The 14,651-nt window shown below is 45.2% G+C and overlaps 1 long non-coding RNA gene across 1 annotated transcript in view; it reads left to right on the top strand.

Annotated features, from left to right (window-relative positions):
* The first annotated feature begins 1,231 nt into the window (after positions 1-1,231).
* Positions 1,232-14,651, top strand: part of LOC146862195 (uncharacterized) — a 63,337-nt gene continuing 49,917 nt past the window's right edge. Inside the window, exon 1 of the long non-coding RNA XR_014978109.1 lies at positions 1,232-1,365. This is a non-coding gene — a long non-coding RNA (uncharacterized LOC146862195). The remainder of the gene's footprint in view (positions 1,366-14,651) is intronic.

Here is a 14,651-nt window from a genome sequence, read left to right as displayed (position 1 = left end):
GATAGAAGAAGCACTTCAGCCAAAAAACATGGAGTGCAGGGGGAGAGAAATAACGAAAGAGGCCGATCATGCACACTTGTGGATTGCTTAAGAATAAAGAAACAAGCATTTGCAATGCAATCTGTCTCGTATTTGTGAAGCTAGAGCTATTGGCGTAAACAACAGTTTTTTACTTTTTTATTTTTCTGTTCGCAGTGGAGTGATCATATCTGCACAGCGCTGTTGCCATTTGTATGATTTTGTGGCGCTGGACACATAGGAAATAGGTTAAAAGTAAGGCGAGGTGGAACATAAAATGATACCAATGGAAAAAGGAATTACAAAAATAGGGATGGAGTTGCTGTAAAGGGTCGGAGATACTGGAGCAGGATATGTGTGTGAGACGGTGAAAGAGGGTTAAGAGATGAGTATGCATGAGTGACTGGGAGAAAGGGATGGTTGGATAAGAATGAGGCAGGGGAGAAGGAATATGAGTTGGAGTGGGAAACAGGGCGATTGTGAACTTTGTGAGGAAGAGACTAGCAGAATGGAAGAAAGTTTGGGGGGGTGGATTTGAATTTGGAGCTTGATTACCCAGCTATGGAGGGTCAATTATGGGAAAAGTAGCAGGGTTTGGGCACAGAAGAGTAGGGGCACCCTCTGACACTGCAACATTTGAACAGAAACCTCTCCAAAAATAGACTCCCAGGTGACACACAGCGATTCAGTTGAGCGCACACATAGGGAACTAATCGGCTCGTAAAGTAAACTGAGATACAGAAATTCAGTACTGGTGGAAGAATACAACAGTAGATCTTTCCCTGGGCAGCAGAGCAGTGAAGGGGGTCACTCTTACTGCAACATCTCATCACTGCCGCCGTGAGGGTAACGGCCAGTGCTGTAGGAATCCAGTTCCATCAGTCGTGAGGGGAACGGCTCACTGGAAACTACAGTTTCCAGCATCCCCTGCCTCATAGCCTCGCTTTGACGCTGTGCAGCACGCCAGGAGGTGCTATATCTTCACCCCCCAGCCTCCCGCCCACAACAGTAGATCTTTCCCTGGGCAGCAGAGCAGTGAAGGCAGTCACTGTTACTGCAACATCGCATCACTGCCTCCGTGAGGATAACGGCCAGCGCCGTAGGAATCCGGTTCCATCAGCTGTGAGGGTAACGGCTCACCGGAAACTACAGTTTCCAGAATCACCTGCCTCATAGCCTCGCTTTGACGTTGTGCAGCGTGCCAGGAGGTGCTATATCTTCACCCCCAGCCTCCCGCAGTGTGGGATGCGCGTGGGCCGCGCCCATGTCCAGGGCGGACCCGTCATTGGCAGGAAGAGGCAGGGCAGGGCCACCTCCCTTGAATTTGCTGTGGACAAGTTAAGCAAGGTACTGTGCACTTTGGCTCCTTTTATATGACGTGGACGGCAGACATTTGACCAAAGTTCAATCCTGGTCTGTTGACTTTAATGGTGTTTCATTCCCTGGCATTACAAGGGACTATATAGCACTTTTTGTATTTTGCCCTATTTTTGATCTGTTGGCCTGTATTCTTTGTATTCCCTGCTTTTTGCCATTCTTTGTGGGGGAATATTGTATTACCTATTGTTTGACCCAGCAGAACTGTGGACATTAATCAACATTATCATCGGTGACACTTGAATATTTAACATGGGGAAGCAGAATACTATGGAAGGCATAGGGGGAAGTGGGGCTGGCAGACCTACTAAAGGTAAAAGGGCTAGGAAGTCTTTTAAACATCCAGGCAGTAACTACGTACTCGATAGGATAGATACCCTAATAAACGAGTGCAAAGAAATCTTGGAGGGTAATCAATCAGCACCCCAGATCCCTGGAAGCATGGATGATGGACCATCTCTGAGCTTGAGAACAGCCCGCTCCGTTGCCATTCCAACGATGTTTCAAAAGTTACCCTTTAAAAGGTCAGCCACTAATTTAAACAAGCCAGTTCCCCCCGTCCAGAGCATGTCTCTTGCTCCCGTCACTTCCCCCATTAACACCAGTATTAATGCATCTCATGATGCACAAGAATCTACCATTCCATGCTCAAATAGATTTCTACCCCTCCAGGCAATTGGGGATGAATGTAATGACAACCCTCCAAAGCCACTGCCTCATGGCTTGGCTGACACCGTTGGGGCATGTAGCACAGCAAACCAAATCGAGCCCTCAGATGCTACTCTTGCCATAAATGTATTAAGATCAGAGATTGATGCACTGAAAAGAATGATTGAGGATCTCACAACTTTAGTTACAACTATAGCGAAGAAGGTCACGCCCAGTAAGGAAAATGCTTCTCTTGTGCAACGTCACTACCCACAGCTCAACAATCATAGCCACAAACAGTCAGCTCCATCAACCTCTAGTTTAAAAAGCTCCTCTTATGATTCCAACGCACATCAATTAGCCATCCCTGCTCCATCGACTCCGAAAAATCCCTCTAAGATTCCCTGAACCAGAGTATGAATAGGCCCAATAGCTCTATACAGGATAGGCTTAAGAGGTTGGCCACCCCACAGGCTTCACAGGCCTCTGCAATAAAGCACACTGCCCAACCACGACAGGCTCAACCCCACAGCCAACCTCTAACTTATCATACTCAAGCACCCCTGATCCCCGCAACGGCTACAACCATCAGCAATGGATCACAATCCCAAAATCTTTTATGACCAATGTCCCAAGAATTAATATTACTACCAAGAACACCTCTGAGAGTGAAGAATCTTTAATCAACAAAGTAATTCACTTGATGTGTCACACTAGGGGCTGCCAATCGGTGATCAGAGATGATATCCTCAGAACTCGACGATGTCCCGCACCCCTTACTCAATTGGATGATATTGAGATCACCTTAAAGGATTCTGAGATTCTCTTAGCACTGGAGTTTCGCACCTGCCCCCCGAATGGCTCATCTATCCAGTTTAGACACCAACCCTTGCACAAGCTAGACAAGATACAACATACACAAGCATTAATTCACCTAGCCGGTACCTCTTCCCTGGAGTCTAACGATTGACTGCAAAAACAACCTCCTCTGATCCCCCCTATTTGCTCAAATCATCATGCACAAACCTCTCATTGCTCAGTGGGCACAAATGGGGCAACAATACACCCAGACGAGGTATTAGACACTGACTCACCTCTGCACGCAGATTTACCATCTCCAGTCCCTTTGCCAGGAAATATTTCCACCTTCCCACAAAGTGTGGTATCCACACCAAACCAGCAACTAAAGATTGTATCTTGGAACGTGGCAGGATTGAATAGCAAACTCCCTCTCCCTCACTGGAATGATTTAGTTGGGAATTTCAACATTTTTATCTTCCAGGAAACGTGGAGTTTGGAACCTTTACATAAACCTGGCTATACTTGCCATTATCCCTGCAATATCTGCCGGGAGAGGCCGTCCTTCAGGGGGCCTGATTGTTTGGACGAGCATAGCTCTCGATTGTCGAATTACCTTCAGTGCAATCCCAAGCCCAGATATTCTATGGTTGAGCATTAGGGAATCTTGGGGTGACAGCCAAATTGAGCTTTTTAACATTTATGCAAGAGGGACCAAGTGTGGTAGGCCCTTGAATACCATCTCTACATTAGAGGAATGTTTGGACAAATGCCCACCACATGCAAGATCAATGGTTGCAGGTGATTTTAACTGCACCTACGAACCTCTGGCCGTAGAGGAACTATCGGAAACTGAACCCCAAGACGCTAAGTGGGCTGTACCCCAACTTGATCTTCATCCAATCAAAAGATGGACCCAACAGGTTCTCCAATTGAATTCCATCACAATGGAACACGGCCTAAGGGCTACTAATGGTAGGTCACACTCTGACAAGCAAGGTGCCAACACCTACAATAGAACTAGCGGCCCATCACGGATTGACTATACCATCCTAGACATTAGATTATGGGGGTACTTGATTGACATGCTAGTGGGCTCAACTACAGACAGTGACCATAATCCTCTGTGCCTAACCTTGTAACCCCTCTGGGGTGTAAATTCTCATCGGCAGAACACCCAATCTCTGGCAGTCACCAGAACTGTAGACCCATCAAATTGCAAAAAGACCTTGAAGTGGGAAAAGGTAGCATTTAGCGAGAGCAAGATTGCCGGTTTCAGACAAGAGCTAGCAATCGGCATGGCCAAGCGCCAAACCGCGGTACATAGCACAACAAGATCTCTAGACGTACCTAGAGTCCATGAGCATACAATCACTCAAATCAATGCATATTTTTTTTATTACAATAAAAAAGGAGAAAGCAAGTCATTTCACTAAGGACCCTTATTCCTGCTTTAACAGGGACTGCAGGGAAAATAGGTCGGCTTTAATCAAGGCAATCAAGGGGAAGAATAAACCCAAATAAAAGCGGCCAGAAATTCCTACAAAGTGGCTCAAAGTAAGGCAAAGATATCTTGGGATGTTTCTCGATGGGAGCAATTGAATGATGCATGTTCATCCAAGGATAATAATCTTTTTGGGAAATTGGTCACTTGGGGCAGCAGGACAGGTCCACGTCTTCCTCGAACCACATCACTAGCCAAGTTTGGTTCAATCATTTTAAAGGGCTTTATTCCATTGAAGGAGATACCCAAAAGGGGGAACCAGCAGGGCAAACCGGGCACCCGGCAGAGGAGGAATACTTCACGCTTATGGAGGTAGAAGCTGCTATAAATAAAATAGTTCCCGCAAAGGCTGCAGGTCCGGATGGCCTTCCAGGCGACCTATTTCTGGATGATCGTGCTCAATTGGCACGCTATATTCTATTACTAACTAGCACCATAGCCGAAGTTGCATCTGTCCAACGTCATGGAAATCCGCTGAAATAGTACCAATATACAACAAGCATTGGCAATGCAATAGGTCTCGCTTTTCGAGAGTAATAGCTATTGCCGTTGTAAAGGTGAATGTTTTTTACTTATGGACTTTGGAGTGGAGTGGATCTATGTGGTGTGTAGTGGAATAATGTGGTATGGTGTGCAGTGGAATTATCTGGATGGTAATTATGTGGTATTAAGTGTATTGGAATTATGTGGAGTGATGTGAATGACAATAACAGACCTACTGATTATAGGGCTGCTGAAATCCTCTATATATCAGTACATTCACACACAAGTTTAGCAAAATTTCAAAGCTAGATCTAAAAAGTGTGTCTCTATCAAGTACAGAATTTATAGGGCAACAGAAATAAAACAGTGGGCAGTAGTAATTAAAGGTGACATTAGTTAGATGAACAGCAGAAACGAGATACAGGATTAAATATCTCCTCTAGAATGATTTCTAGCTGAAATTGTTTATTAGAAAAAAACGGAACAAAATCTGAATCATTTTTAGCTTTCAAAATAGGGGTTGCTTGGCACTATGGGCACACATACTGTATAGTGTATTTGAAGTGTGTTTAGTGGGATTGTGTGTTATGGAGTGTAATTATGTAGAATGGTATTTTGTGTTGTGTTATGTAGTGGATTTTAATTATGTGGTGTTCTGCAGAATTCTTTAGTTTGTTGTGTGATTATGTGGTGTGTATTGGATGTATGTGGCGTGTTATGTAATTGTATTGTTGATTAGACTAGTGTGGTTTGTTGTCAAATTATGTGGTTTGTAGTGGAAATGTGTTGAGTTGAATTGTGTGGTGTGGGGTGAAATTATGCTGATGAAATTATGTGGCATGCTGTGGAGGGTTTTATGTGGATTGTTATGTGGTATAGTTTGTCTGTGGTGTGTAAATATGTGGGAGTGAGTAGAGTGTTATTATGTGGAGTTTAATTGTGTTGTGCTGAGTGGTATTATGTGGAGTGTAAATATATAGGGTGGTGTTAATTTATGTTTTGGTGAATTGTGTGGTGTTAAATTGTGTGGTATTGGATGTTATCCACATCCAAGTATGCCATATGGTATCCAGGCGAGCAGAGGAAAAAATAAATCATACTAGACCTCCTGTTATATTTTTGAAGTGTAATTTTATCCAAAAATTGAAATAGCTTGAGTAAAAAAACGTTAATCACAAAGGAGCACACTTCTTATGAGCGCGGTGAGCTATAGCAGAATTAAGCACTAGAGAGTATGCAGATATTATAATTTTATGTTGATGCATTCAGCAATGTTCACCAGGATAGGCCTTACATTGTTTAATTCTGATCAGCATTCACACAATCATTTTCACATAAACCCACTGAACTGCTCCTGAGTTCCTGCTCTGGCACACATTGCAATCTCTATAAAAGTGTTTCTGTGCCTTCTTTCTCTGAACACAGCAGGGGAGGGTTTGCGTTCCGTTTAGATAAGAGTGGTTGGACACCGGTTGTATTAATGATGCAATAAAGCTCGTTTGTTGAGAAGCTTCTAACAGTCTTCCAAGAAAGGAAGCAAATGTGAGTGCACAGGCATGCCAGCCAACATAATGAAAGTACTAGAAAACCTGAACTTACTCAACTTTTATTATTACCCCTTGAATGAAAACTACATTTAACACTCATTTGTAACATTACACTTTGAAAAAGTCTGTCAGCTCTAAATTGGAGGGGCTACTGCCACTTATCTTTGTACATTCTATACTGCTGATGTTAAATCTATTTTGGCACCAGATAATATAATAATATCCACATTTGTAAAGCGCAAACACTCACCCTTAAGGGTCTGTAGGCGCTGTGGGCCGTCGGGAAGATTAAGCAAGCTATTGCCCAGAGTCACATGGTGCTGGGCTAATCTGCTGCCGGCGCCGGGGATCGAACAGATACATTAGTCCACTTGGTTAATTTTCGATATATAAATATTAAAAGAGAGCAGGCATGTTTCAGTGTGTGCAAAGGGGACTTCCCTCGAAGCAAGTCATCACTGTTGCTTTAAGGCACGCTCAAGGGACAGAAAGCTTAAGTTTGAGGCCTCAGCCTGCAGTGCAGGTACTAGTGCCAGCGCGTTTCCAACAGACAGAAGAAGAAGGGGCACTAACCTCCAATCTACTGCCACAGTGCTGTGTCCCATTTCCGGGCCAGCAATGCCCCTTTTGCCATACCCAGGAAGAGACTTTCGCAGTGTCAGACCCTCTGGAGATGGGGATGAGCGGACAGCTAAAATATCTCGGCAGGACCAGACAGGCCGTAGCGGGCATCGGGGGTTTCCCGGGAGGCTGGAATGGTGGTTTGAAGCCACAGGGCCCTGTTTTGTTACCGGGTGCCGGTTTTGCGGCAGTGCTGCTATATCGGCCCCTGTAACAAAAGCAGTAGTGTTAGGGGCCGGTTTAGTTAAGCAATATTCTTCACACCTGCATCCTTGCCTGACCCCTACCCCCAAGGGCCCAAATGGGCTAGGGTAATTTGTGTTCTCAGTTCGGCCATAACTGTAGGTTGGTTAGTCGATTTAAGTAGAACTATGAAAAATAGGCAACACATTCTGGTGTTGTCCCTGCTTTATTTGGACGTGGCTTTTATTTTCTCCCAGGGTGAAGCAGACTGGCCTTGCTGCTGCTGGTGTCTCTGAAAGCCACGAGAGCTATGGAAGACTCCATCGTGGGAGGTCGGTGCCCTTGAATGTTCAAAAACTGCAGCAGAGTCAGCCACATGTCAGATCGCTGTCTCTAACAGCCATCTAGGGCGTCTACTCATGTAAATAACACACACCGAAAATGTAGTAAAAAAAGAACCAAAAGGCAAAGAGAACCTTGAACCTGTTACTTATAAGTACAAACAGCAGCAACCTGCGCATCCTACGAGCTCAAACCCGACGTGGTGTTGCTCTCTGGAGAATAAAACCACAATCCTACATCCAATTGGAAGCAGCTACTGTTGCCTCAATTTGCCGGAAAGATGAGCTGCGGGTATTAATCATGACAGGACATATCGATGTGAGCGTGAACATAAAAAGTGTTGGCTCAGACAGGAAAGAAAGAACACAGACGGAGGCCCCACGAGAAAGGGACTGAAGGCTGGCCTTTAGCACAAGCAGTAAATGGTACAGGGTCCTCTCCATCACCCCCAAAGATCGGCATCTTCAGTTACCCTTGGCAGCCATTTAAATAAACAAGTGATTGTAAATATAGCAAAGGGTTGTTTCAGTGAAGCAGCCAGCATGAGGAGCCGGTAGGCGATACTTCAGCAGATCGCAAATTCCATTACTACGCTGCTATGCCCAGATCGGGTGGACGGGCCAGGTGTGCTCGAGGAGTCCTTGCAGTGCCGTAAGTGCCATCTGTGACATTGTGCGTTTCTTTGAATTGCCAATCCCTGACTGTTGGTTTTACTGTGTTGTGCACTGTTATTTTCACGACGGATCCTGGCACGAGTCCCATCCAGTCAAGTGATTGTAAATAGAGCAGAGGGTTGTTTACATGAAGCAGCCCGCTGGAAGAGCCGGGAGGCGGGGCTTCGGCGGGATGTGAATTCCACAAGTAGGCTGCGAAGGCCAGACCTGGAGGAGGCACCATCAAGAGCTGTGCTTGAGGCTTCTCATTGAGTGCCGATGACCAGCTGTGGGGCACGGTGCTGAGCAGATAAAAGGTGCACGATTAATAAATCATGACAGTGGGCACTGTGGCAAAATTTACAGCCCTGTTTTCACTCACACTCAACATGGAAAAGCAGGGAGAGCAGCTGTGCTGTAAGGAGAGTCTTCCCATGCGTCCGTGAAAATGAGAAGAAGAAACAAGAAGGGCTGGGCGAGAAGGGAGGGGGGAATGCCAGCAACAGAGGAGCCCGTGAAAGTGATCGTGATTACGATCGCTACGGAGGAAAGACACATGGCGCTGCGCGCGTGCACGTTCACGTGCACTGTAGCTTTAGGCCACGGCAGCACTTTGAAAAGCCCAGATATAAAATGTCTCTTCGAGCCTTTGGCTCGCGAGACCTAAAAAGGGAGCTAGAGATGACCCCGCCAATTACAGACCAATAAGTTTGATCGATGCTATGCGGAAGGTATTTGGTCGGATGCTTCTGCATAGGATCCAGACATGGTCCGAGGTCTTTCCCAGTTTCAGGTGGGTGTCAGAACAAAGACTGGGACAATGGATCAGGTATTTAGATTCCTTCTAATTTATTGGAAGGTCGTGGTACTAGACAAAGGCAGTCTTTACTTAGCATTCATTGAACTGAAGACTGCCTTTGACCTGGTTCCCAGATCCAGGTTATGGGACACCCTCGGAGAAATGGGTATGCCTCACTTTGTCCTCAACTTACCAGTTCGGCTGCACGAGGGGAACTTTGCTCAGGTTAGGTGGGGAGACCAGGGCCAAGTTACCGAGCGCATCCCTGTCAAGAGAGGAGTAAGGCAGGGTTGAGTTCTGGCACCAACTCTGTTCTCCCTATATGTGAACGGGATAGTGGACTTCCTCTTAGAGGAGCCGGCAGACTCACCCACCTTGGAGGGGAGAAAGATACCAACCTTGTTGTTTGCGGACGACACTTTGTTGATATCTAAGACTCCAACAGGGTCACAGCGCCTAATTGACAGATTCCACCTTTTCTGTGAAAATCGAGGCCTGATGATAAATGCCAGTAAAACCAAATTTATGGCCTTTAATCCCCATAGGGCATGCAGGAAAGGCCCACTCTTAGGTGGGACTCTCCTTGAAAAGGTTGACACCTTTGACTACCTAGGTGTAAGATTCTCCGATAAAATGTAATGGAGACCCCACCTGGGTAAGATGTTGATGGCTCACAAGCGCACGGCAGGTGCAATTGTAAAAGAACATCGCCTTTCCCACACAAGGCCTGTAGCCCCAGCTCTCCAGATATATAACACTAAGGTGGTCAGCGCTGCTGTTAGATCTGGTACCATTGGCGTGAATCTCCCTTCCATTTTTTCTGATTACCTTCTCTGTTTTTGATATGTTTGCTGGTTTAGATGCTTTGGGCACTGTGCCACTGCCATTCAGTACCACAGTGCAAGTGCTCCCTATGTTAAATTGATGTATTGATTAGTGACTCCATGATTGGGTTATTTGATTTACTTGTCAGACCCTAGTACAGTGCACCATGTGTGCCCAGGGCTTGTAAATCAAATGCTGCTGGTGGGCTTGCAGCACTGGTTGTGCCACCCACATAAGCAGCTTGTAAAGTGTGTCTCAGGTCTGCCATTGCAAAGCCTATGTAAAGTCTGGTACTGCCATGCTGACTGGCCAAGTGCACCCACTTGCCAGTCCCTAAACCTTCCCTTTTCTTCATATCAGACACCCATATGGTAGGCCCAAGGGCAGGGTGCATTGTAAATATAAGGTAGGACATGCCCTGGTGTGTGTGGCATGTCCTAATAGTGAATTACAGCCATTTTCGTGTTTCACTATTGCAAGGCCACCTGCTCCCCATAGGCCAGAATGGGCAGTTAGATTATTACATTTTATAATCCTAACTGACTCAGGGAACATGGTAGAAATTCGAGTTTGGTATGCCTGAACTCAGAATGATAAAATACATCTTTTAGTGAAGTTGGTTTTAACATTCTGTGTTTGAAAATACCACTTTTAGAAAGTAGGTATTTTCTTGCTTAACTGTCCAAGCCTGCCTCTGCTAGGTTGTGTATTGTGTGTCTGGGTCTGTGAGTGGCAGGGGCTGGGGATTCCAGGGGAGAGGGTGAGTCAGCACAGGGCTGAATAGGAAAATCTGCATGTAGATGGGTGGGAGGAGTTGCACCTGGGACCCGAATAGGGCTGTGCCTTCCCTCCACAATGCTGGCTCCACCTCCTGTGGTGTGTCTGATGTCTCTGCCCTGTACTCTGAAAGGAAAGAAGGAGTCAGGTAAACAAAGTGCTCCAGGACTGACCAGAACTGGTTTGGACTAGGCAAAGGCCTCTCTGCCTTCAGAGAACAAAGGGAAAAGTAGTATAAATATGGGACCCAAACCCCAAGACTTTAGATCACTTCTGTAACAACAAGAAGAAACCTCTGCCAAGGAAAAGAACCAAATGAAGCTGTAGGAGTGGACTGCCCCCCTGCCAGTGTGCTGTGTTGGCCTGCAGTGGTGTCTTCATTGCCAAGGAGAGGAGAAGGAACTTTGTGTGTACTTCATCATCTTGCAGAATATTTCTCCTAGGGCTTGAACTTGTGCTTGCCTCCTGCTGAAGTCTCAGGGACAACAGACTTTACCACCAGCTCCCCTCTGAATTTCCTTGCTGGGAATTCTATCTGCAGAAGCCTGCGTGTAGCTGGGAGCTGGAAGTGCGACGCACCGAGAAGCGTGTCACCGGCGCAGCTGTAGTCATCGCATTGCCGAAGAAGCGTGCCGCCGCATCTCCCAGAAGCGTGCCTTTGTCGCAGCTGTCTGCTGTCGCATCACCGGAGAAGCGCATCGCAACCGTGAGGGTCGCCGTCGCATCATCGGAGAAGCGTGTCGCAGGGCCTGTCGCGGCTTCAAAGTACAGAGTCGCCGCAAGGCTGCCAGGGCGTGTTGCATTGTCTCAACCTCGTCGCATTAAGGGCGCCATCTTATCGCATCGCACCAGATTGTCGCATTGCATCGAGGTGCCATCTTGCCACATCGCAACCGGGCTGCAGCACGAGAATCTACGCATCACCTCCTCTCCGGTAAGGATCAAGACGCATCGCCTACTTTGCGCAAGAATTGAGGTGCGACATATTGTCTCCCCCGAAGCAAGGAACCAACACATCTCCAACGCTGCAAGCCTTTTGTTTATTTTGTGTTACGCATCCAGGTCCTTTTGTGAGAACTATGTCGCATTTACCGACAACTTGAACTAAGTTAATTCTACCATCTTGAAGCCAATTTTAAATACAGTATTGTGGATTTTGTTCGTTTGCGGTCTTGTTAAGTCTATATAAAGAATACTTATTTTCATAAAACTGGTGTGGTGTCCATCTGTAGTGTTTTCACTGTATTACTGTATGTGTTCACAAATGCTTAACACACTGTCTCTGAGATAAGCCTGTCTGCTCGTGCCAAGCTACCAAGGGGGTGAGCAGGGGTAATCCAGTAGTGTAATACCCTTTCCCTGACTTAGAAGCAAGGGTCCCTATTTGGTCAAAGGTACCTACCTCTGCCAACTAGAGACCCCCAGTTCTAACAGCTGCCCTTTATGGTGCTGAAGTTTGGGGATACGACAAATTGGATGAACTTTGTAGAGCAGAACATAAATGTTTAAGAGATCAAGTAACAGCACCAAAATACACTCACCTCACCCCGCTATTAATGGATATGGGCAGGCAATCGATAAGTGATATAGCTAGGATGCGCCCCTTACTATTCTGGGCCTGCATTAGGAGGACCCCTGAGCTTTCCCCCTACGCAGAGGCACTTACTGAGGTTATTAGGCTTGACACTGGGGGGAAAATAGGCTGGATACGTGACACCAAAAAGATGCTATCCGCAATCGGGCTTTGTGGATGCTGGGCTAGTCAGGAACCCCCAAGGAGGGAGGAACTTAAACGCCTGTACTGGGAATAGGCGGACCAACGTGAGTTTAGCAGACCCAATGTGGGCAATTTGACAACTGAGTTCTACTCCCACAAGCAAAGTAGATATTATGAGCCTTACCTGGACCTAATAAAAGTGCCTAGAGATAGAATACTCTATATGCATTTCAGGTATGGCTCTCTTTCAGTGGGGGAAGTGACAGTAAAATGGTCCACCAATAATGGAAAAGATTGTCCCAGCTGCAAGGCCCCTGTGGAAAGCATTGCTCATTTGTTGTTTGTCTGCCCGGCGTATAAAACACAGTGGAAAAACTGGCTGAGTACGCTTTGCCAGCAGCTTGGAACACGGGACCATCATGTTGCACTACGTATTCTCAAAACAGACTCTAGACCTTTTTTTAAATCTTGTTGTGTAGCAAAGTTCTTGGGTCAAGCTTGGCTGATACGATGGAAAGCACTTCTAAAGAAGGTGTAGTTTTTATTGCACAGACAGTAGCCAGGTCTGCAAAGTCACAATAGCACTGCCGCAAATACTATCATGCACAAGGACTTTATTTTTTAAATTCTGGTAATTAGCCCAAGTAAATCGAAAGTCTTTCCATGCATTATAAAGCGATGATCTACTATCTATTTTTATCTTGATTTTAGGATGATTAAGTGTATATTTATCATTGTATTTCTTTTTATCTATACTTAATCTTATGGCTGTGTTACCCTTGTTTTATGATGCTTTTATGACTTTTACGTCGAAATAAAGCTTGTGATGATGATGAAGAATACAATAAATACGGTTTGGGCAAGAGGCGGGACAAACACATGCTGGACTGCCTAAAACAAAGGCAGCAAATAGAAAGCAAGCAAATGTGCGTTACAAATCACAAAGCTAATGGTAAGCAATGAGTGGAATGCATTCCCAGGGACGTTTTCCGAATGTCCCCAAAATGTCTTTAGCAAACCAGACCATACAGCTGTCTGGTAGGCTTTCACTTAAAAACCACATGAGCATGCCCTAAATGGGCTTAACATTGCATGTGTTGTTCTGCTCTGATGTCACTTCCTGTTTTACTAGTTATAGGTGATTAACGTAATGGAATAAGTTTGATGTACAACCCTGATCTTTTTGACTGGGGGTGAAGGTTTGCATTGCTTCGCATTCTGTCCATCATTTGTTCCTTTTGCTTTTCACGAAAGGGAATAAGCACGAGGCAAGGAAACTCCTACCCTCCAAAATGTACAAATAATTTAGCTGAGAAGAATATTTAATGGATGAATCTGGTAGAAGTTGATACATTGATTGTGAGGAACAAAATGTAGTGTTATAGGAAAAAGTATCACCTTGGGAGCCATCTCTCAAGTTTCCTGTGCTGTTATTCACACAGCTACCAAATGAACACATGCTTTTTGTGACAACTCCTGTTAGTCCTGGACTTTCAGGCAACAGCATTTTCGTATTGTGGAATTTGGGAATTTGTAGTTTTTCCTTTCACAAAGAAACACGTTGGCACAAACAGCCCAGTATGAAAAGTGATGATATTAATATAAAAAAACAGGAGTGTCTGGAAGTTGTCATGCATGGCATAGGAGCAGTTGGCAGGCACTTGCACATTACAACTATCAATCACATAATTAGCCCAGCTCATCCCTACCAATGATGAGCATCACCAGAAGTGCCTTAAAGTATGTATCTGATAGCGCATTCACACTTCATACAATTGTTCTTTATGGCAGAATGTTACTGGGAGTCTTGGTTTGGTCATCTATGCAAATGTGTTTATTACATTAAGATTCAGGAGCCTAGCCAAAGTTTCACAATACGTTTGAATATTTTTTTTTGCTTTACAATATAGACAGAAGGGAACATCACACAATCCTTCATAAATACAACTATTTCTGTTGGTCAGTGCATGTTTCTCCTGTGGGGGGCCTTCCAATGTGTATATTGGTCAATGTCGTAACTTAAGAACTGGTTACCTCTTGCCAAGAAAGTCCAGCTTATGATCGGGTGCATAACAGAATGCTGAGGCCATGGTGCATGCAAGAAAAATGGTCCCTTTGAGTGCTGTTGATATAGTAAAATACAAAATGTGTTAGGGTTCAATGGATCTATTAGGGCTCTGGGATAGGGTGCCACTCCACCAATGGTGTTATGTAGTCCTAACAGCGGTTCAAGAAATCATGAGCTTACCAACTTTACAAACAGTCACTAACAACGAATTAAACTGTTAGAAAAAGACAAAACTATGTGACAAAAATAGAAGAGGAAGAAGAACCCGTATGAGAGATATTAGAAAAGTAT

Source organism: Triturus cristatus, chromosome 2_2 (genome assembly GCF_964204655.1).
Source record: "Triturus cristatus chromosome 2_2, aTriCri1.1, whole genome shotgun sequence".
Lineage (NCBI taxonomy): Eukaryota > Metazoa > Chordata > Amphibia > Caudata > Salamandridae > Triturus > Triturus cristatus.
This window is presented reverse-complemented; position numbering and strand designations above follow the sequence as displayed.